The following is a 27,763-nucleotide window of genomic DNA, read 5'->3' as shown; positions in this document are numbered from 1 at the left end:
TCGGTCAGCTCCCACGAGGATCTGCTCGACGACACCGAAGGAACACAAGCACCGGGCAGCGAGGGTGGAAGAAGTTAGACTGCGGCCAGTGATGTAGCGGTTGCTACAGCGGACCTTCCTCCTAAACGACCCTCGATGCGGTCAATCGCAGTGGCTTCTGAGTTGGCCACTTCTGGTGAACCTCTGGTACGACGCAAGAGGTGTTGCGCGGAAGGGTCCTCCGGCTCTACTACTTCCGTCCTACAAATTCCAACCCAAGCCGCCTCATGACCATCCTCCGAGCGGGGTAAGACATCCATGCCTCCTCTCGAGCAGGAAGCCGCAGCACTCGACACCTCTGTTAGAGTGTATACTAAAAGTCTAGCTTTTGTATAAACATTTATTTTGAAATAACAATCACATTGGTCAAATATCTATATTTATGCTAAGTGTAGTTGTCTGTTTAATTTATATTGTAGATAACATGGTGTGAGGAGACACACAGAAGTTCATGTTATCAGTTCCTTATAAATTATAAATAGTAGCTCACAACCAAGATGGAATGGGACAAACCATTGGAGTGATTGTAATGTAATTTGGTATTAGTTTATCTTGACTATAAAATTATACTAGTACACTATGAGTGTATTGAGCAGGACCATTTGAGGTAGTTTCTTTTTATACTGACTACATAAAAGAACAAAACCTCTATTATTATAGAAGTGCATACTCTTAATCATGATATAATAACAAGCACGTATACTTAATATTTATTTCTTTAATTTATCAAAGGGAGCGATTTAGTTCAATAAATCAATAGGCCCGATAAGTTGGGAAATGATATTACTTATATAGTGTGTTATTGATTATAGAATGAAACTATGTCCTAGTAATCTAGGTTGATGATGTCCCCTTGAGGAGCTCATAAGGATTGTCATGTAAACCCTGCAGGTGGACTTAGTCTGACATAACGATAAGGTTGAGTGGTACTACTCTTGGAGCTAGATATTAATTAAGTGAGTTGTCAGTAACTCATTCAATTAATGGGCATTCAATATCTTAAACACAGGGAGATTAACGCACTCATAATAAGAATGAGCTCATATTGTAATATGGGATTGGTGCGGTAGTGCAATAATAACTCTTTAGTGGTATGCGTTATTATTGATGAACTTGAGTGGGGTGTTCGGGGCGAACGTGGGAAGCTCAAGCTCATCGGGAGACCAAAATCAATTCCTCCTCTCGGTCCCTGTTGTAGCCTCTTATTTATAAAGCCTTATATTCACTTAAAGCCCAGCTTCTTACCCATCTTATGGTGGCCGGCCAAGCCAAGCTTGGAGCCTAAGCTAGGGCCGGCCAAGCCAAAGAGGGAAGCCAAGTTTATGATCGGTCAAGCTTGGAGCCCAAGCAAGGTGACCGGCCACATTAAAATAAACGGGTATTTTAAATTTTAAAATCTTTCCTTTTATGGAAGTCATGGTTTTAAAAGAGAGTTTTTAAAATTTTAATCTTTCCTTTTATAACTTTCTACAAAGGATTAAGAGAAAGGTTTGATATCTTTCCTTATTTGTAGTTAAAAGAAAGATTTTAATTTTTGATAAAACTTTTCTTTTTTGTAACCATGCACATGTTTTAAAAGAGATATTTTAATTTATAAAATTTTCCTTTTATAACCAACAAGGGGATTTAAAAGAGAAATTTTTTATAAAAATTTCTTACCGGAAACAAATAAGAAAGTTTTAATTTTGTGTTTAAAACTTTCCTTGTTTGGAGCACAAGTATATGGCCGGCCATGACAAGCATTAAAGGAAGTTTTAAATTTTTGTTTTAAAACTTTCCTTTTTAGTCATTGGCAAGGAATATAAGGAAATTTTAATTATGTTTAAAACTTTTCTTTTTTGCCAAGACCAAGGATTATAAAAGAGAAGGATGTTGGGACCGAAAATGGAACTAGAGGGGGGGTTGAATAGCTCAGCACGATCTCGTGCTCGTCGTTGCTTGTTTCTTCAAAGATATGTAGCGGAAAATACAAAGAAACAAACACACAACGCTAACTCTAGGATTTACTTGGTATCCACCTCAACAAGAGGTGACTAATCCAAGGATCCACACACTCACGCACCCTCCACTATGAAAACACTCTTTTTCAGTAACTACTGAGGGCGGAGAAGCCCTACAATACTCTCAATTCAACAAGAAACACAGAGAAGCAAAATACAAGGGAAAGCTTACACAGTTTACACAAGAAACCCTAACCCTAGTTTCTTCTTCTTGCTGTAGATTCGCCTCTTGACTTTGAAATGCCTCCAAGACCCTTCAAGATCTGGCGGTGAGAACTCTGTGGAAAAGTTCTGGAATCGCTGTGAAGATCGGAGCTGAACAGTGCAAGCGTTAGCAAAGAAAGAGCTCGACAATGACTATATCCTGCGCCAACGGTCAGATCCCAATCGATTGGATTGCTCCCAATCGATTGGGGAGGCTTTGGATCGATCGGTCGATCGATCCAGAGTGCCTCTGTGCTCTCGAGAATTGCCTGGATCGATCGACCGATCGATCCAGGGCTTATCGCGCGAAATCGCAGCTCCCAATCGATCGGTCGATCGATTGGAGGCTCCCAATCGATCGACCGATCGATTGGGAGGCTTTTTGTGTGATCGGCGATTCTCCCAATCGATCCACCAATCGATTGGGAGAAGGCTTGTCGCAGGGACTCGCCCAATCGATCAGCCGATCGATTGGGCATGAGCCAATCGATCAGCTGATCGATCCAGCTCCTTGTTTTTGCCCAAAACCAAGTCAAAAGTCCCTTAAACCAACATCCAGTCAACCATGACCTGTTGGTACATCATGTCTAGCATCTGGTCACCCTTGACATGCTAGGACTCCCTTACCAATTGTCCGGTCAATCCCTTTGACCCACTTGGACTTCCACCAGATGTCTGGTCAACCTTGATCCATCTGGATTTTTCTTGCCTGGCTTCACTCACCAGGACTTCCCTTCTGCCTAGATTCACTCACCAGGACTTCACGTCTACTGGCTTCACTCACCAGGACTTTCACCTGGCTTCACTCACCAGGATTTTCTACAACTGCCTAGCTTCACTCACTAGGAGTTTCCATTTGCCTAGCTTCACTTACTAGGACTTTCCATATGCCTAGCTTTACTCACTAGGACTTTCCTTCTACCTAGCTTCACTCACTAGGACTTTCCTTCTGCCTAGCTTCACTCACTAGGACTTTCACCTGGCTTCACTCACCAGGATTTTCCAGTCAAGTATCCAGTCAACCCTGACCTACTCGACTCTCCTTCACAATCTCCCCACATGAACAATTGCACCTGCAATCTCCATGTATTATCTGTATTGTCAAACATCGAAACTCAAACATCAAGACTCGAGCTTGAACCAATTCAAGCTCAGTCAACCAGGTCAACCTTGACCTAGGGAATATTGCACCAACAAAGGAGGGGTACCTCACCCAACAACACATCTTCTATTCCTCTCTTCCAATCCCTTGGTGGCTGGCGCTATTCCTTTTCTCTTCTCCTTTTGTTTTCTTCCTTGGAGGTCGGTGGCATCTAGTTGGTGATCTCTTAGTGGCCGGTTGATTGAAGGAGAAGAAGAAGAGAAGGAAGCTCTCTTGTCTAGCATCCCTTGGAGGTTAGTTGGTGGTCGAACCTTAGGAGCGAAGGAAGAAGCTTGGGTGGATTTCATCTTGGAAGATCGTCGCCCACATGACGTCCAAGAGAAGGAGAGGAATACAGCAGAAGATCAAGAGGTCTATAAGCTATAAAAGGTATAACTAGTTATTAGTTTCCGCATCATGACTAGTTCATCCTTTTATATAGATCTTGAAAAACCAAGCACAAGAGGTTATCGATTTTAAGTTATCATTTTTGTTATCGATTTTATTTTTCAATTTCATGTTTCAATAATGTGCTTTCACTACAACAAAAACCCTCATAGACATCGATTTTCCACCGGTGTCTATTTCATTTTCGACCGATGTCTATGAAGCCGATGTAAAAGGTCTACCATTTTAGACATCGGGTTAAAACCGGTGTAGTATCACTTAACGACACCGGTGTTCGAATCGGTTATTAACCGGTGTAGTATGACTTAATGACACCGTTTCATCAACGGTGTAAAATCGATGTAATATTATATGTTAATAACACCAGTTTTGGCAGCGGAATACGACCGATGTAATATTAGTTAATAACACCGATTTTGCAGCGGTGAAAAACCGATGTAAAATCGGTATTTTTTAACAGCACATTGATTTCCAAAACAATGAATACAGTAACCAAAAAAATACACAAATATTCATAAATTACACAAATATTCTTTATTCAACAGTATCCATAAAATACACAAATATTCACAAATTACATAAATAATCTTCTTACAACAGTATCCATAAAATACACAAACATTCTTTTTACATCAAAAGCTAATAGATATCAGAATCAAGGTAGAACATTCTTTTAACAACACATCAAGGTAGAACCGCACTTCAAATGTAATCTAGCATGCATTCATCCCACTCAAACCGCACTTCATCAATTTCAACTCTGGAATACTTGAGATTTGTAAACTGTAAAAGCACATAAATAATATATTAGTAAACCAAGACTAAATATCATAGTTGAAAGAGAGAAGAGAAGTCCGTTTTAGACCAAACAAATGGTATGCTGCAACTTAACTTAAGAAGACCGTTTCCACAGCCTCCAGATTCCTTGGGTGGGCAAGGAATGTTGCTTCCATGATTCTTAGCCTTGCTATCAGATTCCTTGGGTGGGCAAGGAATGTTGCTTCCATGATTCTTAGCCTTGCTAGTAATAGGGAGATATATATTCCCTTTAGCACCCACAATTGTCAACAGGATAAGATAGTCCATTCAGATTAGAGAATTATATGGGAAAGATAGTTGTTGTTCTTTCCAATTTCCATCATTTTGATTGCAGAGGTAAAGAGTTTCTGTCTACCTCTAATTTTGTTTGTACATAATAACAACAAAGAGAACTCAAAATCCAAGTACTTGTCAACCATCATATTATAAGCAAAATCCAAGTACTTGTCACCTACAAATACAATGCATTTACTTGTGTAAGTAAAATAAACAATGAAAATATAAAATTAATAAAAATAATTTAAAAGATTGAATATCATACCAAACGAGAAATAGATGAAGTATCATTCCATATGCACTAATAGTAGTTTTCTCTTATTGTCAACTGCAAATACATTTCATATTTGTTTAAAATTTTAATAACATGATAAATATAAAAACTTAATAATATTTCACTAAAAAAATTAAAATCATACTAGATGAAAAGGCCAAACTATCATTCCTCCAAGTATATCCTCCAGATGATAAGTCCAAGCTATCATATTTGCCTTTCTAGTCAAATGGTGTGGTAGAGGATTGACAATCTCACAAAAATCCTTGAGATATATTTCTAGTCAAGTAGTTGTCGAGTAGATTGTGATTAATCCCAGTGAAAGTGTACCTAACTTTCAGTGTTCAATTTTCATTCTGCAACAACAGCAAGTGTTTTAGTAATCATTATCAAAATTAAATGTTAATGTAATATCAGTAGTAAAAGCTAATAAGGCATCATATCGGCAAAAAAGTTATGCAACAATCTCTTTCCTAGTATATTTGAATGATACATTGAAAAAATGTCTATGTTTGGATAGGTTGAAGGCTTCCCTTTTTTCCTAAAATATTTAGTTTTATGTTAATAAGAATATTAGCAAAGATAGAGCAAGGATTACAGTAGGTTAAAATTTTTAAACTACATAGAAAATACATAAGGCAAACAATTCCGTGTTTAGTTGTTAATATAAATGTTGGTATCACAATATGGTAAGCACATTGATAGACTGAAAGAACTATGTATGCAAGTCATTGTTGGTAGTTGTTGCCTCAAAAATGCTATATTTAGTTTTCTATTTTATCAAAATGATTTTCTTTGGTAAAACAATGCAAACATGCCCCTTCTCGAGTGAACTAACTGTGAAAAAGATGAATACTTCAAGATGGAAGATATTTAGCACCAAAAAGGAAAACATGCAGTAAAAAGGCTCAGTTTCCATTTCGAAGACCAGGCTGAAGATAAAACATAGTGGTCAATTATTTTTTAATTGAAGATCAAGCAAGTAAAATAGTAAGGTCATTAAATTAATTATAAATTATTACCTCATTCTTAACTCGTTCTGATAATGGTCCTTCACTAACTCAAACAATATACATGCAAAGACAAGAAAAGATAAAGAGGAAGAGAAGATAGATAAAATCCTAAAAATCTCAGTTTGTAGTAAATGCAATCTATGCGTGCCCAAATACTCTTGCAGCAAAAAGGATCATATTACATCATTGCATTAAACTGACACAAATATTTTAGCATCTTTGTGCTAAACCATAATATTTCAAAGATGCAAAATGAAAGGAAATTTAGAACAAAATTTTAACATCAAAATTAAATCAACAAATCTATATGTCATCATCTTCTTGAATAGAGAGAAAAGATATAAACTGTGTGATAATACAATAAAAGTGATGACAAAACTAAATGGTATCAAACCAATTCATATATATGACATGTTGTATAATAGTCAATGTTTCTCATAGAATATGTTAACTCAAAATAAAGTTATAGTCATCTGACAATATTTTCTTTTGTAAAACAACAAATGTAATTTTGCAAATGATACCACTAGAAAGTTGGTAACTTACAAGATTCTGCTTCAATGCTTTTTTCCTAAATACTTTGAGGAAATTCATCAAACACATTGCATGTATCAATCAATTAATACTTGCAATCAAGAGATCAAGAAGATGAAACTCTAATATTTTTTAGCTTCCACTATACTTGAGTTTCTAGGTTACAAATGCAAGTTTCTAGGTTACCTGGAAGAGATGAAACCAAATCATTGCAGGTTGCTGCAAAGTATTGATGAAGAGATCACCAATCACTGCAGATGACTTCCTGATAGATCAAATTCGTTGTGCAGTAACCCTCTGCTAAATCCCTCAGTCTACCATCTAATTAGCTGTGCTTTACTCTACATTTTGTATCAGATGGTAAGGCCTCTATCTAATTTGTAATTCTTGAGACTTTGCTTCTTCTCTATATGCTAGGGAAAAAACTCTAAATCTCCTATTCAATCGTTGCATGAGTCAAATTCAGTAAAGAATTTACAATATATAGATTTTATCAATCAGTTGCTGTGTGAAGCATGCATGAACATGGCCTGATCTCACCTTCCATTTCTCTCTTTTTTTTAAGATAATAATAGTAATTTAAGTAGCAGGTTTTGATCGAATTGGTTGGTTTGTCAGCTTCATACAATTTCCAATGCATGGATTGTCGTTTAATACTACTTTGCATTGCTAATGCTAAATGCTAACCTCGTTGACTCATTTTCACAAACAGGAAGGGCGCATGGTCGCATGGATGCATCCTCCTCCCAGCGGAAGCGACGCGGCGGCGACAACGACCGTCTCCCCTCAAAGCCTCGACACGCTTGTTTGTCGCTGCCGCGTGGAGAAAAGGGTCCCGCGGCGTCGGAGGAGGACGTGGAGGAGTTCTTCGCCATCCTGCGCCGAATGCGCGACGCGTCGCAGTTCGTGTCCGTTGGGCGAGGCACCGCGGCCACAGCAAGGTGACGCCGAAGAAGAACTCCTCCACGAATTCACAGAGGAGGAGTTAATCATTTTTTTGTCTGCAATTCCTCTGTTTCACTCCCACCTTCCTCCAACCTAATCTGCCAGCCTCTGTTAAAGCCTCAGCAAGAGTCGGGTGGATCATTAGCAAGTGATAACTCAGCACCTTTCTGTTCATCCTTATCCTAGCAAAGAAACCAAATGGCCGGAAAAGTAACCTTGATTGCTTCTCTCTTCTACAAGAAAAGAGACCACAACCCAGTCTCTTCTCTAACTTCTAATTCACTTCAGTTGGATTCGAGCGATTCATGTTTCCCAGGCTCATCGGAAGCAGAGACGTCGTCAGCAGCGGAGGCTGCTGCTGTCCTGGCAGTCGCCCGCGGAATGAGATCCGACAGGTTATTCTTTGAGCCGGGAAGGACGAGGTCACTGGTGGATGAGGAGGCAGTAGAAACTGAGAAGCTTCAGTTCAAGGGCAACATCGCCGTGGAATTGGATTCCGACGACCCGTTCTCAGATTTTAGGCTGTCTATGGAAGAGGTGGTATTGGCAAATGGAGAAACGAAGGTGCAATGGTTAGAAGAGATGCTGTGCTGGTACTTGAAGATGAATGCAAAGACTCACCAGGCGATCATAGTTGAAGCGGCCACAGGGCATCGACCTCAACGCCGATCCGTGTCGCTGCTGCTCTCTAATTGGTGATCTCCTCCAGGTACCCGCGCATGCTGACCACGACCTTCCGCATGGGGCTGGCCAGCGGCTGGGTGTCCTCAGCGTGCACGGCATCGCCGTCCGCGGGGTGGCCGACCGCGGGGTCACTGAAGGCAGCAGGGGCGATCGCATGAGCGACGGAGAGTGCAGCTGAGATGGAGGAGCGGAGATCGGCGGGCGAGAGTGAGCTGCCATCACCGCTACCAATTCTGGAGGCAGCGTCGGGGGATGGAATGCAACTCCGTCACCTCGTCCTCCATGGGTTAGGCTGCCTGCGCTGCTACCCTCTGCGTCCTTAGTCAAACAAAAGGCAAGTTGTGCTGTGCATCGATCTAGGAAGGGGAAGAGGGAGATGAGGTTGAGAGAGATGGTGCAGCGAGGAGGAAAGTGGTGGTGGTGTTGCGAGACGGCGCGATATAGGTTTAGGTTTAGAGGGAAAAGTGAAGTGTTACAAATTTCGGCTAAGTATTGGTGGGAAAATTAAATTATTTTATTTTATCATAGACACCAGATTTTAAAAATCGATGTTAAAATCGGTGTCTATTAACAAAAAAAAAAGGCGCGCATAGACATCAGTTTAAAAACCGATGTCTATGAGCGAAAATTTACGCTTATAGACACCGTTTTTTGGAAAAACCGGTGTAAAATACTCAAAGACATCGGTTTTTGCTTAAAACTATTGTTGTTCCACCGATGTCTATCAAGGTTTTTCTTGTAGTGTTTTGTTGAGGTCTCTATAGTTAAATCTAGTTTACTGTAAGAAGTTAAATATCCAATTTCTTTGAGAGGCTTTATCTAGAAAGTGGTGGATGATCCCATACCCAAGAAGGCCTAGTGTCTTGCCATGTTTAACCTGGAAGTCGAGTTTTGAAATAGATATTTGATAACTTCTGTAATATGATTTAACTTAGGAAGATCACATCGGCTAAACTTGGAGTAAAAATGTTAAGTAACATTTTCAATCTAAGTTTAACTTCTGAAGGACAATTTGGATTAATAATGTTAAGCATCATTTGCAATCCAAATTTAACTTCAGTAGAGCACATGGCTAGCTAGGATAGTTCTATACTTGTACAAATTTTTGTACAAGGGAACTAGGACGGTATTCCGATAGGGAAACTCAAGTCGATATTATTCTTCAAACGCTACCCAAAAGTTTTGAGTAGTTCCGCCTGAACTACAATATGAATAAAAGGATTTATTTATTGGTGGAACTACTGACAGAACTTCAGGCAGCAGAAGGGTTATTTCATCATAGTTCTCAAATCCACTTTACTGAGAATGTTTCTACTTCTAAGTCGAAAGGCAAGAAGAAGAAGAAACAAGCTGGCTCGACAAAGAAAGTAAATTGATCTCTAAGTACTGGACTAAAAGCAGGAGTGAAGAAGTCGAAGGGAAAATGCTTCATTTGCAAGCAGTCTGGATATTGGAAGGCGGACTTTCCTCGTAGGAAAGAGAATAATAAAGGTATATCTTATTCTTAAGTAGTTGAAACATGTTTAGCTGTGTTATCTACTAGTATCTGGTGTGTAATACAGAAGCCACTGATCATGTCTGTAATTCATTGCAGGGGTTCCAGGAAACCGGACGACTATATGAGGGAGAGATAACCGTCTACATGGGTAATGCTATAAAAGTGGCGGTTGTTGCAGTGGGAGACGTCTACTTATCATTTGATAGGAATAGAACTTTGATTTTGAGAAATTATCTTTATGTACCAAGTTTTAAAAAGAATTTAATTTTAGTTTCTAAATTGTTTTTAGATGGATATACTGTTTCTTTTGATGACAAAGTGGTTATCAAGAAAAATAGGATAGTTATCTGTTTTGATACATTAGTAGGCAATTTGTATACTCTAAATCCGATAACTCCCACAAAGCAGCAAATGGAAGTTAATAACACATCCTCTAATTCTAATAAGAGAAAGGAACCTTGAAAAATGAACCAAATATATCTTTGGCATCTAAGACTTGGTCATATTAACTTGAGTAGGATTCAAAGGATAATAGCCGATAGACTCTTGGGTTCATTAGTGTTGGAAAACTTTCCAACCTGTGAATCTTGCTTGGAAGGAAAAATGACCAAGAGACCTTTTAAGGCCAAGGGGTATAGAGCAAAAGATGTGTTGGAATTGGTTCATTCTGATTTGTGTGGACCTATAACTATCCAAGCGAGAGGTGGTTTCGAATATTTTGTCTCTTTTATAGACGACTATTCAAGATATAGGTACATTTACTTGATGCGTCATAAGTCTGAGTGCTTTGATAAGTTTAAAGAGTATAAGGCTGATGTGGAGAAACGTCATGGTAAAAATATCAAGATACTACGGTCTGATCATGATGGCGAGTACCTCTCAGGAGAGTTTAGGAATTACTTATCAGAGGTTGGAGTTCAATCCCAATTGTCTGCACCTGGTACACCCCAACAGAATGGTGTGGCAAAACGAAAGAATAGGACTCTTATGGAAATGGTTAGATCGATGATGAGTTATTCAGAATTATCAAATTCGTTCTGGAGATATGCTTTAGAAACGGCAATGTACATTCTGAATTTGGTACCTTCTAAATCAGTACCCTCTACTCCCACGGAATTGTGGAATGGGCGTAAGCCTAGTCTGAGTTATGTCTGGATTTGGGGTAGTCCAGCACATGTGCTAAAGGGAGATTCTGATAAGTTGGAATCTCGTACAGAAGTTCGGATGTTTATAAGTTATCCTAAAGGAACGAAAGGTGGTTTGTTTTATAGTCCTAAAGATCAGAAGGTCATTGTTAGCACTAATGTCTGATTTTTAGAAGGGAACTATGTAATAACCACAAGCCCATAAGTGAAATTGTTCTTGAAGAAATGAGAGAGGACACGCCTACTTTAGTACCAACAGTGCAAGATGAAATATCACAAGAAACTGCAACACGTATCACAAATGATACACAACTACAGACAATACCTCGTCGTAGTGGGAGGGTTGTGAGGCAACCTGAAAGATTCATGTGTTGGGTCATTCGGGCCGCGAAAACCACTTTTTCGCGTCGCGAAAACCCTGAAACCCTGCCACCGGATCCGTGCGAAGAATAAAACTTTCGAAAAACTACGAGTACGAGTTTCTTAGACTTAGTTCTAAACTAGATTTACAAGGAGAAAATCTTTTACCCTTGATGCGTGCCCTTCGCGAGTCCTGCTTGTCCAAGGAGATGTCGGATCTAAAGTTGTCAAAATAGACAACTCTCTATGCGTATCCACACGAACTAATTAGGTGGAGAGGACCAAACAATAGGTGTGCTAGCACCTAGGTGGTTCGGCTAAGGAGAAGAGGGAGAGCAAGAAGAGAGAGCTCTAGAAGCAAGAAGATGAGAGTTACTTCACAAAATGAAAACTCACCATGCAATTGATGTGGTCGGCCACATTAAGAGGAGTTGTAACCTCCATGGAATGCCAAGAGTCACAACTCTTGGTAACTCCCATGAGGTGGCATCCCACTTAAGCAACCATGATGATGTGGAGCATCATCATTGGCCCACTCAATGCCAACTCACCAATAAGGTGGCATAAAGTTAAGTCAAACTTGACTCTTCATCTTCTTCTCATGTCAAGTCAAACTTGACTAAATCTCTCTCATGGTTGATCTAATCCAACCATTTAATTCAAGCCAATTTAATAAAATGAATCTAATTCATTTAATTAAATTGATTCAATGAGTCATAATCTAAATTAGACTCATTGAACACATGAATCAACTTGAGTCCAACTCAATTAGCCCAATTAGGATTACTCTTAATCCAATTTAATTCATCACATGAATCTAATCCTCTTGGTTCATCATATGAACCTAATCTCCATCTAATTGTCCTTAGTGTGTGACCCTATAGGTTCTTGTAACGTTGGCAATGCCCCTAAACCCATTTAGGAGCATAAGTAATGAGCGGTATCTAGCAACACATCATTACTACCCAAGTTACAAGAATGTTGAGATCCAACATCACCTTGTGACTACTAATTGTGACTCCTCACAATATATGACAAGTGTCCTTCTATCCTAGACATCTAGATTGATCAATGTGAGGCATAGACCTTGTCATCCTCTGACCAATCTAAATCTTGATCTCTAAGTAAACTCACTAAATCAAATGAGCTTAATATCTCATATTGACTCATTTGGGCATGACCATGCACTTCTTGGTCTCACTCTATCAAGAATATCGATGTCGCTCCTGTCATATAGGAGGGATAGATCCCATCTACATCACTCACATTCCTCTGCATAATTCGTTACATACCCAGTAATCACCTTTATAGTCCACCCAGTTACGGGTGACGTTTGACGAAATCAAAGTACATAACTCCTTATGTAGGAATCCATGATGACTTCAGGTCCAAGGACTAGTAGTCATACTGATAGCCACATGAGAAAGTATATGACAGTCATATAATGATCCATGATACTTTCTCATGGCGGGTCATTCAGTATACATTCTCCAATGCATACCCATGTGTCAACTTGATATCTCTATATCCATGACTTGTGAGATCAAGTCATCGAGTTGACCTATATGCTAGTCTTATTGCATTATCATTGCCCCTGAATGTTAATACTCGACTAGGAATTATTAAGAGTAGTGTTCCCTATATCATCTCACTATCGGTTCAACTAACCGATTGATATAGGTGAGAACCTTCTACTCAAGGACGCTATTATACTTAGTTTATTTGGCATCAATACAAGTAAGTATAATAACCAAAAACAAATGCCTTTATTTATATAAGAATATGATACAACAAGTCCATAATACAATCATCAATTGATTGGCTCTGGGGCTCTAACTAACAATCTCCCACTAGCACTAGTGCCAATCAGTGTAGGCTCTAAGCCCCAATGACGTAGTGTGACTATCATGCTTCCTCTGTGCCAAAGCCTTGGTCAAGGGATCTGCGATGTTAGCCTCTGTAGGTACTTTACAAATCTTCACATCTCCTCTCCCGATAATCTCTCGAATGAGATGGAAGCGCCGTAGTATGTGTTTGGTCCGCTGGTGTGAGCTGTTAGAGCTTAGCGATACTAGGAACCACCCCAAGTTCAGTGATGAACTTGCGGATCCAAACTGCCTCCTTTGCTGCCTCTGATGCAGCAATGTACTCGGCCTCTGTCGTAGAATCAGCTACTGTGTCCTGCTTCGAACTCTTCCAGCTCACAGCACCACCATTAATGCAAAATACAAACCCTGACTGCGATCAATAATCATCCTGATCGGTCTGGAAGCTGGCATCACTGTAACCCTTTATAGCTAGCTCGTCATCGACTCCATATATCAATAAATATTCTTTAGTCCTCCTTAAGTACTTAAGAATATTCTTGACCGCTATCCAGTGACTTTCACTTGGATCTGACTGGTATCTGCTCATCATGCTCAAAGCATACGAGACATCAGGTCGAGTGCATAGCATGGAGTACATGATAGATCTTATGGCTGAGGCATAAGAGATCTGATCCATGCGGTCTCTCTCCTCTCTAGAAGAGGGACTTTGAGTCTTCGAAAGACTCACGCCATGTGACATCGGCAGAAATCCCTTCTTGGAGTTCTGCATAGCAAACCGAAGGAGTACCTTGTCAATGTATGTACTCTGACTTAGGCCAAGCAATCTCTTCGATCTATCTCTATAGATCTATATCCCTAGAATGCGGGATGCCTCACCTAAGTCCTTCATTGAGAAGCAACTCCCTAGCCAGGTCTTGACAGATTGAAGCAAAGGGATGTCCTTCCCAATGAGTAGTATGTCATCCACATACAATATGAGGAAGACAACTATATCCCCTACAACCTTCTTGTAGACACAAGGCTCATCTTCGTTCTTGATGAAACCAAACTGTTTGATTGCATCATCGAATCGAAGATTCCAGCTTCGAGAAGCTTGCTTTAGTCCATAAATAGACCTATGCAGCTTGCATACTCTGCTAGTATGCTGTGGATTTACAAAACCCTTAGGTTGTGTCATGTATACATCCTCGAGTAGGTTTCCATTCAGAAACACGGTTTTGACATCCATCTGCCATATCTCATAGTCATGGTATGCTGCAATAGCAAGCATGATCCGAATGGATTTAAACATCGCTACTGGAGAAAAGGTTTCATCATAGTCAATACCACGAATCTGCTTGAAACCTTTAGCTACCAAGCGACCCTTATAGATAAGTCCATCCATATCAGTCTTTCTCTTAAAGACCCACTTATACCCAATGGGTTTTACCCCTTCAGGTGGATCAACCAAAGTCCATACTTGGTTGGTGTACATGGATTCCATCTCGGATCTCATGGCCTCTAGCCATTTCTCGAAATCTGGTCTCATCACAGCTTCCTGATAGGTGGTAGGCTCATCATCTATGAGCACAACGTCATCATGGTCAGACAAGAGAAATGAGTATCTCTCAGACTGACGACGTACCCTATCAGATCTGCGAAGAGGTATGTTTACTTGCACTGGTTATTGTTCCTCAACTCCTTGTGGAACAACATCATCCACAACACTTTGTGGTTCCAGTTCAATTTCCATCGAGGCTTCAGTGCTATGGTCCGTATCTTGAACTTCTTCAAGATCGAACGTACTCCCACTAGTCTTTCTAGAAACAAAGTCCCTTTCTAGAAAGACCCCAGTCTTTGCCACAACTACCTTGTGCTGACTGGAAATGTAGAAGTAATATCCCTTAGTTTCCCAGTCAGCATGCTTAACATGCTAAGCAGCTCGGGCAGTGGCTTGTCAATTTCGTTCATTTTGTAGTTTAGAACGAACTGACTATAACTATTCGGAAAGTATTGCAAGATCAGGTCAGTGGCCAGCTCTTGGCCAAGCGGGAATCCCAACCTCTGTAGGTTTTCTATATACCCAATCATTTTGAGTACATATGGGCCTACGGGAGCCCCATCTGACATCTTGCACTGAAATAGTGCCCTTGAGATCTCAAATCTCTCATGCCGCACTTGTCCTTGATACAGTTGACGAAGATGTTCAACCATATCGTAAGCGCCCATCAACTCGTGTTGCTTCTGAAGCTCAGAGTTCATGGTCGCGAGCATTAGACAGGACACATCTAATGCGTCATCTTGATGCTTCTTATAAGCATCTTTGTCAGCTCGCGGGGCATTGGCAGGAGGAGCCTCCGGAATGGGCTGCTCCAGAACATACAGTTTACGTTCCTGGGTGAGAACTATTATCAAGTTCCTGTACCAATCCAGGAAATTTGCTCCGTTGAGCTTGTCCTTCTCAAGGATAAAACGCAGGGAGAAAGTGTTCGTATTCGACGTCATGGTTATCTACAACAGAAAAATGCAGAAAATAAATATCATATTCTTTTAAATCATTTAATTAGGCCTTTAACTAAATGATGCTCCCACTGAATTCTATAATTCATGTGGGACAAGATCCACATCATACTAACCCTTGAGTTAGTTTTGGCTAATACGCCCAAGATTTAGTATGATCGATAGGTAACGATTTACCAATTACATCTCTATGCAACTCTTGTTTATAAGATCATTATCCGCAGTTATATTAAAACTTGAGTTAGCTTTGGCTAATACGCCCAAGAATTAATATAAATGTGATTTATGTCCTATCTTTCCAACCATTGGAAGAATGCCTATAGTTGTACTCGATCCAACCGAGTTAACTAGGAATACTCAATCTAATTGAGTTTGTATTCGCCCATGCGTTGATAAGCGGGACTAAGATTGTCCCTCCGTACCCTACCAAGATAATATGTGTTGCTCTGCTTTGGCAGATTCAACAACACATGTGATCGAGGTAGTGATAGGTATCACGGCACGGTAGGCATTAGAGTTGACGTGATTTAGATCTAATCTAAACGATGATGCGTATCATATATTCGATAGATCTAATCTAATCGAAAGGGTGCATCATGTGCACGACTTAGATCTAATCTAATCGTTAGGCACTAATTAATTACTTAATCATGCATCACATATACACAAGCAATTAATTAAATTAATTCGTGATTAGTCATGGCCCTACTATGATCTTCTCAAGCCAATGAGAAGATCGGATGGTCAACCTAGGGTCAACAGCTTCTCAAGCTCCTCCCTTTGACCACCTTGTGTTGCTCGCGCCCTCCTCGTAACTCCGTCTCGAGTGGACCTTCCACCGCTCCAATTTTGTACATTACAATTTTGAAACTCGAGTTACATTCGAGTCTAAACTAATTTACAACAAGAATAAATAGAGAAGGGCACGACGCACAGGTCGCGTATCAAAAATACAGCACACACAATCACATGACGGCACGCAGACCTTATTATGAATTACAACACAAAATATACCAATCCAATTGGGTCTTTTTGGGCCATGACTATCACAAATTATACATAATTCTAAATTATGTATTTTCTATAATTTTCTGCAATTTTAATACCAATTTTTATAATTTTTACGAGTAAAAATTCCCGGCGGTCCCGTTTAGCGGTTTTCGGGCGCAATCGTGGAACGAACCCCTTGCAGGGCCAGGAGCAGCGCCCCTACCCGCGATCTAACCATCGCGAGGGTTCCTTAGCGATCCTACAGCGCCTTAGCCCATTGTCCCAAAAAGTTTTGGGGTGAAACCTTGCCGTGTCAGAAAAATCTTCTCGGTAGTCGAAGTCTATAAGTGTCGAAACACTTATGCTTCACTTCTGCGAGAAAATTACTCATAAAAATCCATAAAAACTTAAATTTACAGAAAATCACAGAAGCTATATTTTCCATAAAAATCAAAAATAAACTCGTACAAGTCTTCGCACGTGGTTCTAATACCACTGTTGGATTTTTCGGGCCGCGAAAATCGCTTTTTCGCGTCGCAGAAACCCCGAAACCCCGCCACCGGATCCGTGCGAAGAATAAAACTTTCGAAAAACTACGAGTACGAGTTTCTTAGACTTAGTTCTAAACTAGATTTACAAGGAGAAAACCTTTTACCCTTGATGCGTGCCCTTCGCGAGTCCCGCTTGTCCAAGGAGATGCCGGATCTCAAGTTGTCAAAGTAGACAACTCTCTATGTGTATCCACACGAACTAATTAGGTGGAGAGGACCAAACAATAGGTGTGCTAGCACCTAGGTGGTTCGGCCAAGGAGAAGAGGGAGAGCAAGAAGAGAGAGCTCTAGGAGCAAGAAGATGAGAGTTACTTCAAACGTGACTCTGATACAAGTCTTCGTGAAGGGTTTCGGGGTTTCCACGACGCGAAAAAACGATTTTCGCGGCCCGAAAAACCCAACAGTGGTATCAGAGCGAAGAATAAAACTTTCGAAAAACTACGAGTACGAGTTTCTTAGACTTAGTTCTAAACTAGATTTACAAGGAGAAAACCTTTTACCCTTGATACGTGCCCTTCGCGAGTCCCGCTTGTCCAAGGAGATGCCGGATCTCAAGTTGTCAAAGTAGACAACTCTCTATGCGTATCCACACGAACTAATTAGGTGGAGAGGACCAAACAATAGGTGTGCTAGCACCTAGGTGGTTCGGCCAAGGAGAAGAGGGAGAGCAAGAAGAGAGAGCTCTAGGAGCAAGAAGATGAGAGTTACTTCACAAAATGAAAACTCACCATGCAATTGATGTGGCCAGCCACATTAAGAGGAGTTGTAACCTCCATGGAATGCCAAGAGTCACAACTCTTGGTAACTCCCATGAGGTGGCATCCCACTTAAGCAACCATGATGATGTGGAGCATCATCATTGGCCCACTCAATGCCAACTCACCAATGAGGTGGCATAAAGTTAAGTCAAACTTGACTCTTCATCTTCTTCTCAAGTCAAGTCAAACTTGACTTAATCTCTCTCATGGTTGATCTAATCCAACCATTTAATTCAATCCAATTTAATATAATGAATCTAATTCATTTAATTAAATTGATTCAATGAGTCATAATCTAAATTAGACTCATTGAACACATGAATCAACTTGAGTCCAACTCAATTAGCCCAATTAGGATTACTCTTAATCCAATTTGATTCATCACATGAATCTAATCCTCTTGATTCATCATATGAACCTAATCTCCATCTAATTGTCCTTAGTGTGTGACCCTATAGGTTCTTGTAACGTTGGCAATGCCCCTAAACCCATTTAGGAGCATAAGTAATGAGCGGTATCTAGCAACACATCATTACTACCCAAGTTACAAGAATGTTGAGATCCAACATCACCTTGTGACTACTAATTGTGACTCCTCACAATATATGACAAGTGTCCTTCTATCCTAGACATCTAGATTGATCAATGTGAGGCATAGACCGTGTCATCCTCTGACCAATCTAAATCTTGATCTCTAAGTAGACTCACTAAATCAAATGAGCTCAATATCTTATATTGACTCATTTGGGCATGGCCATGCACTTCGTGGTCTCACTCTATCAAGAATATCGATGTCGCTCCCGTCATATAAGAGGGATAGATCCCATCTACATCACTCACATCCCTCTGCATAATTCGTTACATACCCAGTAATCGCCTTTATAGTCCACCCAGTTACGGGTGACGTTTGACGAAACCAAAGTACATAACTCCTTATGTAGGAATCCATGATGACTTCAGGTCCAAGGACTAGTAGTCATACTAATAGCCACATGAGAAAGTATATGACACTCATATAACGATCCATGATACTTTCTCATGGCGGGTCATTCAGTATACATTCTCCAATGCATACCCATGTGTCAACTTGATATCTCTATATCCATGACTTGTGAGATCAAGTCATCGAGTTGACCTACATGCTAGTCTTATTGCATTAACATTGCCCCTGAATGTTAATACTCGACTAGGAATGATTAAGAGTAGTGCTCCCTATATCATCTCACTATTGGTTCAACTAACCGATTGATATAGGTGAGAACCTTCTACTCAAGGACGCTATTATACTTAGTTTTTTTGGCATCAATATAAGTAAGTATAATAACCAAAAACAAATGCCTTTATTTATATAACAATATGATACAACAAGTCCATAATACAATCATCAAATGATTGGCTCTAGGGCTCTAACTAACATCATGTTTTTGGGAGAGTCTTCGGACTTGATCCCATGTAAACATGAACTTGATCCTCGAACATATGACGAAGCACTCCAAGATAAAGATGCAACATCTTGGCAAAGAGCAATGAATTCAAAAATAGAATCTATGTATTCTAACAAAGTCTGGGAGCTAGTAGAACCATCAAATGGTGTAAAAGCTATTGGATGTAAATGGATCTACAAAAGAAAAAGAGGGACAGATGGGAAGGTGGAAACCTTCAAAGCAAGGTTTGTTGCAAAGGGGTATACTCAGAAAGAGAGAATCGATTATGAGGAAACTTTTTCGCCAGTAGCTATACTTAAGTCTATCCGGATACTCTTATCTATTGCTGCTCATATGAATTATGAGGTTTGCAAATGGATGTCAAGATAGATTTCCTTAACGGAAGTCTTGAAGAAAACATCCATATGAAGCAACCAGAAGGGTTTATTGCAAAGGGCAAAGAGCATCTTGTATGTAACCTCAATCGATCTATTTATGGATTGAAGCAAGCTTCAAGATCTTGGAACATCTGGTTTAATGAAGTAATCCAGTCTTATGGATTTATTCAGTGTTCGGATGAGTCTTGTGTATACAAGAAGTGTGATGAAAATGTGATGGTATTTCTTGTACTATACGTAGATGACATTTTGTTAGTTGGCAATAATATCAAAATGTTGTCAGAAGTAAGGGTATGATTGTTCAAGCAATTCGATATGAAGGACTTGGGAGAATACGCACATATTCTCAGGATCAAAGTAATAAGGGATCGCAAGAAAAGAATGTTGTGCTTATCCCAAGCTTCATATATCGATACTATCCTAGCTCGTTTTAGCATGCAAAACTCCAAGAAAGGTTTTCTACCTTTTAGGCATGGAGTATCTTTATCTAAAGAGATGTCTCCTAAGACATTAAAAGAGATAGAATAAATGAAGGCAGTTCCTTATGCTTCGGTCGTAGGAAGCCTAATGTATACAATGTTATACACGAGATCGGATATCTGTTTTACCGTAGGCATAGTTAGCAGATATCAAAGAAATCCAGGATATGGATATTGGACTGTCGTAAAGCATATATTAAAGTACCTAAAAATGACTAGAGATTATATGCTGGTTTACCAAGTAGATGATTTACTCCCTGTGGGTTATACGGATTCTGACTTCCAATCAGATAGGGACAATAATAAGTCTACCTCAGGTTATGTGTTTACTTTAGGAGGTGGAGTCATAGCATGGAGGAGTGTTAAGCTATAACGCCCCGCCTTCTACTAACTAAACTATAAGGCCGAGGGTTACGATTGCTAAACTATTCTGTGATTATCACTGAAGTATAATGTGAGGAAAGATGAACTAATTAAAATCTCTGCTAATTGCTATAAAATCTGAAATTTATGTTCAAAATACTATTTCATTGTTGTACATATGCTAAATGATGGAATCTAAACTTTTCATGCAATTGTCATACAATAGAACACATACTACCATTCTAAACTATTTAATACATGTTTCTATCAAATTTAGTATGCTGAACACATACTACCATTCTAAGCTATTTAATACATGTTTCTATCAAATTTAGCATGCTTTGGTAATTTCTAAGCATACGAGTGGAACCATGGGCTTTGTATCAACTTCATACTAAAACTAAGCATTTATACAAACTAAACATGCCGCTAGCAGCACCCCAACATCCCATATGACAATGTAAGTGCATGATAAGCATTCCTCAACTAATTCGTATAGAATTCAAATGTGTCAACTGAAAAGCATCATAACATTATTAGGCATGCCATTACTGTCATTATTCATAGTTTATTAACTAACATCAAAATAACTAGTAGTCTAGGCATAGCATGGTGCATACTTTCACAATTCATGACATTTAACATTCTAAGGGGGGTGTATTCATTCTAGACTTCTAATGACTTTTAATGAGTTTTTAAAATAATAGATTTTTATAGAGTTGATAGATTTCTATTGACTTTAATAGAATTCCACAGACTTTTATAAACAAAATTTCATAGACTCTTATTGACTTTTTTTGCAAGAATTTCTTTCAAACTTCATAACTAGCTGTGAATTTCTTTGTCATAGAATCCCATCCAAACCCAGAACTATGACGCATAAGCTTACAGTAGTTGTTATATCGTTGTTTGAACCACTTCAAACGGCTTTGATACTGTGCAAAAATCTTTTCACACCCAAGTTTTGCATTAAGAGTGGGAAGTATTTTTATTTCCACTGTTCTTTTGTTCAACACACCATTCCTATCACGTCATCCTCGCATTGCAGCATCAACCATAAGTCTTAATAATTCATTGCTCTCCTCCGCAGTCCATATATTATATTTTGCTTGTGAATCTCCCATTGATAGTACTTCTTTAGCATGCATAAGATAGAAAAATGGTGGATGAGCACATATATAACAATATTCTTTGCTGTTTTATAATAAAAGTTTGACTTATGCAACCAATTAAACAGAAAAAGAAAATTTCAACGATCAAATGCTTCTTAATTTATTAATTTCACTATTAAACTATATGAGATTTTCATTGACTCCTTCAATGAAAATAAAATACTATATTATTTATATGCTCTCCCTAATGCCTCAAAGTTCATACATTCTCGGTTACATATTTGCACATGTTTATAAAAGCAAGCCATCATGTATAAAAATTGATATTTTCTTTGATTCTTTGTTCTTTGCTAAAATGAATATTGGAAATTACAGAACATAGAGCAGCTGCTCCATTTTTCCCAAATTATATAAATCCAAAACCAGCAACATTTCAAAGTCGATTTTGAGTTAGAATGATGCAAAAATAACCACCTATGAACCATAAAAGAAAAATATTTTACACGAAGTTTCTACGATTAATTTTCTATACACAAATTGTGCTCCATAAAATAAAAATAAAATCAAACACCCACTAAAAAATGAAATCAAATAAAAAATTCTGCTCCACTATTCATATAATAGTAATCGTTAGAGATATAATAAACTCTACTATTATAAATTGTGCTTTGTAAAAGAAAAAATAAAATCAAACACCCATTAAAAAATGAAATCAAACAAAAAATTTTGCTCTACTATTCGTATAATAATTCAATATTTACTTATGTTGACCCATAGAGTTGAAAAAAGTATATCGTATACAAATTGTGTATAGTGGAGCAGAACATTTAAACAAATTGTATACACAAATTGATATCTATTCATATAATTTACGAATAATGTACGAATATAGTATCAATTTGATTTAATATTCTTACAATTATGACCCACTATTCATACAATCGTTATCAATTTGATGTGTATACGAATCGTATATCAATTTGTGTTTACGTTGACCCACTATTCATATAATTGTATACTATTCATACAAATTGTGTATACAAATCGTGTTAGTTAGAGCCCTAGAGCCAATCATTTGATGATTGTATGGACTCATGTATATCATATTCTTAATAAAGGCATTGGTTTTTGGTTATTATGCTTATTTGTATTAGTGTCAGATAAAATAAGTATAGTAACGTCCTTGAGTAGAACGTTCATACCTATATCAATCGATTAGTTGAATCGATAGTGAGATGATATAGGGAACACTACTCTAAATCATTCCTAGTCGAGTATTAACATTCAGGGACAATGTTAATGCAATAAGACTAGCATGTAGGTCAGCTCGATGACTTGATCTCACAAGTCATGGATATAGAGATATCAAGCTGACACATGGGTATACATTAGAGAATGTATACTGAATGACCCGCCATGAGAAAGTATCATGGATCGTTATATGAGTGTCATATATTTTCTCATGTGGCTATTAGTATGACTATTAGTCCTTAGACCTGAAGTCACCATGGATCCCTACATAAGGAGTTATGTACTTTAGTTTCGTCAAACGTCACCCGTAACTGGGTGGACTATAAAGGCGATTACTGGGTGTAACGAATTATGCAGAGGGATGTGAGTGATGTAGATAGGATCTATCCCTCCCATATGACGGGAGCGACATCGCTATTCTTGATAGAGTGAGACCACTAAGCGCATGGCCATGCCCAAATGAGTCAACATTAGATGTTGAGCTCATTTGATCGAGTGAGTCTACTTGGAGTTCAAGATTTAGATTGATTGGAGGATGACACAGTCTATGCCTCACATTTATCAATCTAGATGTCTAGGATAGAAGGACAATGTCACATATTGTGAGGAGTCACAATTAGTAGTCACAAGGTGATGTCGGATCTCGACATTCTTGTAACTTGGGTAGTAATGATGTGTTGCTAGATACCGCTCATTACTTATGCTCCTAAATGGGTTTAGGGGCATTGCCAACGTTACAAGAACCTATAGTGTCACACATTAAGGGCAAATAGATGGAGACTAGGTTCATTTGATGAACCTAAATGATTAGGTTCATATGATGAACCAAATTGGATTAAGAGTAATCCAAAGTAGGATAATTGAGTTGGACTCAAGTTGGTTCATGTGTTAAGTGAGTCTAATTTGGACTTAGACTCATTTAATTAATTTAATTCAATGAATAGAGATTCATTAAATTAAAATTGGCTTGAACCAATGGTTAGATTAGATCAACCAAGGGATAGGAGTGGTCAAGTTTGACTTGACTTAAGTAGGAAGATGAAGAGTCATGTTTTTGACTTGACTTTGACTTGACCAATGCCACATCATCAAGGCCTCTTCATTTGGTCAAGTTTGACTTGACCAAATGCCACCTCATGGGAGTTACCAAGAGTTGTGACTCTTGATATTCCATGGGGTTTACAAGGTTGTGGCCGGCCACCTTGAGTGTAAAATGAATGTTTTATTTTTCATTCAAGGCTAATTGATTTCATCTTCTTCCTCTTGCTCACAATTCTTCTCTCCCTCTTCTCCTTCTTGCCGAGACCTTGCTTGAGTGCTAGCACACTCTAAGGTTTCTTCTCCATCTCTTGCTTGTGTGGATACAAATAGAGAAGTGTCTACTTTGACACTTTTGAGATCCGGCGAACCAAGGACAAGCGGGATTGCGAAGGGCTTCGCTACAAAGGTATAAATGGTTTATCCTTATGTAGATCTACTGTAGATTAAAGTTTTCAAACTCGTACTCATATTTTCGTTCGGTTTTACCTTGCACGAGATCCGTGGCTTGGGCGATTCGGGGTTTCCGCGACGCGAAAAGCGGTTTTCGCGGCCCGAAAAACCCAACAAATCGTATACAAATTGTGAATATACTATATAATAAATTCTACAAATTGTTATTAAAAATTGTGCTTTGTACTGCATATACAAATTGTGCTTTGTAAAAGAAAAAATAAAATCAAACACCCATTAAAAAATGAAATCAAATAAAAAATTTTGCTCCACTATTCGTATAATAATTCAATATTTACTTACGTTGACCCATAGAGTTGAAAAAAGTATATACTAATCGTTAGAGATTGTGTTAGAGACGGTAGACAAATATATAGGTTTATGGTACCAATCGGGATGGGAAAAATTGTAGATATATACACGAACAATTGAAACAGTACCAATCGTTATGAAATAAGGAAAAAATTGTAGACGAACAATCGAAACAATAACAATCATACCTTTGAAGGAGAATTTTTTGGTCGTGAGAGGAGGTTTTTTTTATCGTGAGAGGAGACAACCCGAGACGTCTTGAAAGAGTTTAGTGCGATTAAAATCTATCAAAATCTCTAGGTAAAATGGAAGACAATTTTTTACTTTTTATGGTAATACCTAAGGCATTTAAATATATACTAAAGAATTTTCTAAAAATCCTTGGAAATCTATTACAATTTTGGATACCTTTAAATTTTTATGGAGTCTTTAAAAGTCAAGTTTGAATACCACATGATTTTTTATAACTCTTTGAAAATCTATTTTGAATACCACTAAATTTGTAAAGAGTTTATAAAAGTCTAATTTCAATACCTCTAGACTTTTAAATTTTAGAAGAGTCATTAAAAGTCATTAAAAGTCTAGTTTTAATACACCCCCCTAAAGGTGCGGAATAATAAGAAAATAAGAAATTCTAATTCTTTAAACTTGCTAGTCCCTAAGAGTCTTTATTCCAAGTTCCTTCTCACAAACATCTTGACACATTGCCCTCCAGCCTCCACTAATCCATCTTCCCTTTACCTTTATCTACAGTATAAGGAAAAGGAAACTATAAGCTTGGGAGCTTAGTAAGAACCATCTACCTCACAAAACATGCATTCGATGAAATCATGCTTTTAAAAGATGTTATTTGAAACACATGCTGATATTCATGTTGAAAATGCTAAAACATGGCATACTGATATATGAGTCATGGAAATCAAATACTGATCATGGAATTATCTTGTTGTATCAATAAGAAAAACTGAACTGATACATAAGCTGAGCTAAACTGATGCTAGGCTAATGCTGAATCTGAACTGTATTCACATAACTGATTTGTGGAGTTTTGAAAACTATTTTCATAATAGATAAAAATAATAATCATGCTGCTGATGGACCCGACAACTGTAATTTCTATGCACGCATCCCTAACTAGACCCGAGGTAGCTAGTCCTGAATCTAATAGGGTCTACTAGGTTATCTAAACCTAGGGACGACTATGGGAGCCCAACCCAAGGACAACTAAGAGTCCAGTACAGTGCCACTGATAAAAGTAAAATACTGATTCATAAGCTGATTTATCTTATCTTGCTCTTACTAGGTTATCTGAACCTAGAGCTAGGTTATCTGTGTTGGGTCTTTCGGGTCGCGAAACCCGCTTTTTCGCGTCGCGGAAACCCCGAAACCCCAGCCACCGGATCCGTGCGAAGAATATGTAAAATACCGGAAATAGGCGAATATGAATAAGGGAATTTTTCGTAATTTTTGGATATTTTTCGGGAATTTTTCGGAGCTCGTACGGACGAGTTAACGGGGATAAAAATGGGACCCAGAAAAGGCTGTTTAGGCTACCCCATTTAAAGAGGAAAAGTTTATTTTCTTTTCCTTTTTATTTTGTTTTTCCTTCTCCCCACACGCCGTATTCTCTTCGTTTCCCTTCCTCTGCCGAACCCGGGTGCCGACACCCCATCCGCGCCCGATCCGTGCCCTAACCGGCGCCGCTCGGCGGTTTCCTCCTCTCCCTCGCGTGCATAAGCCGATAACAAGAGAAGCCGACATTTCTCTTCTCATCTTCTTCTTCCCCAGCCGATTCTCCTCTGCCCTAGCGCCGTCCTCCTTCCTTTTCACCGACGTCGACGACGCCTCGGGGCAGATCACCGGCGATTTGAGCCCGACTTTCCAGATCCCGTGTCCCTCTCTTCTACCGAACGCCGACCACCAGGATCGGTACCGGTCGCATGTGCCCTAGACGCCGTCGTCGCACGGAGCAGAGCTGCTCCTTCTCTGCCCGAGTGCCGGCGCCACCGCCGGCCACCCCGTGCCTTAGCCGAGCCTTCTTCCTGCATAGAGCATAGACGACGCCGATCAAGTCGTCCAATTTCGTGCCCTAGATTGGGTTCACAGTCACCTCGCTCGTCGGAAGGAAGGATCAACACCATTGTTGCTGTTCTTGTGGTGCCCTAGCCTTAGTCTTTCAGTTGGGCTCTCTTCTCCAGCACTGACTTAGGGTTTCAGCAGTGGGCTGATAGAAGAGCATCCCAGCCACTGCTGCTTGCTACCATTGTCGGAGAAGAAGGACAGGTGATGGTTTTGTTAATTACAACAGTGATGTAGAATTTTTGTATGCTACTGTAAAGATTTCCTATTTGATAGATTTGGAAATGTTGGTCCAATTGGCAGTGGACAGTAGTGTGAAGTTGCTGGATTTCCGACCACCACAGCACGGAACGCCTGGTTGTTTTCTTGATTTCCATCTTGATCTGATCAGTGTAAGTGTTCCAACAAGTGAGTTTTTGTTTCGTAGATCATGTGTATTGGATCTTGTTAGATGATTAGGTTTACATGATGAATTAGGAAGGGTTAATGTTATATGATTAGAGTTTTTATCCTAAATTAGTTTAGGGGATTTTATTTATCTATTCATTAAGTTGTAGCTAAATAAAAATATATGCAATTGGTAATACAGGATCTTGACGCGAGACGAGTATCTCGGAGTCAGAATTGGACATTTCTATTGGAGGCGGGTACTTTTGACTTATTGTCTTTGATATGCTTAGTAATTAAATTAACAAGATGCATTAATTGTGTTTCTTACTTGTTTCGGGTAATCACTGCCCAATACATGCTACCTGTTGATTGATTGTTTGTTTACATCTTGTATGGATATGTACCTGATTCCACATGCTCATGGGTAGTGATATAACCATATTTTACCATGTCAGGACCTAGGTTTGATACCTTATAGGATCAGATACCTTGATATG

The 27,763-nt window shown here is 39.0% G+C and overlaps 1 long non-coding RNA gene across 1 annotated transcript; it reads right to left on the bottom strand.

The window, feature by feature from the left end:
- Positions 1-4,521: 4,521 nt before the first annotated feature.
- Positions 4,522-5,928, bottom strand: LOC121982889. The gene is made up of 3 exons (XR_006112314.1): positions 5,307-5,928; positions 5,153-5,215; positions 4,522-5,062 (listed from the first exon to the last, which is right to left on the bottom strand). It is a non-coding gene; the product is annotated as an uncharacterized LOC121982889 (long non-coding RNA).
- Positions 5,929-27,763: the final 21,835 nt, after the last annotated feature.

This window comes from Zingiber officinale, chromosome 5A, assembly GCF_018446385.1.
Source record: "Zingiber officinale cultivar Zhangliang chromosome 5A, Zo_v1.1, whole genome shotgun sequence".
Taxonomy (NCBI): Eukaryota; Viridiplantae; Streptophyta; class Magnoliopsida; order Zingiberales; family Zingiberaceae; genus Zingiber; species Zingiber officinale.
This window is presented reverse-complemented; position numbering and strand designations above follow the sequence as displayed.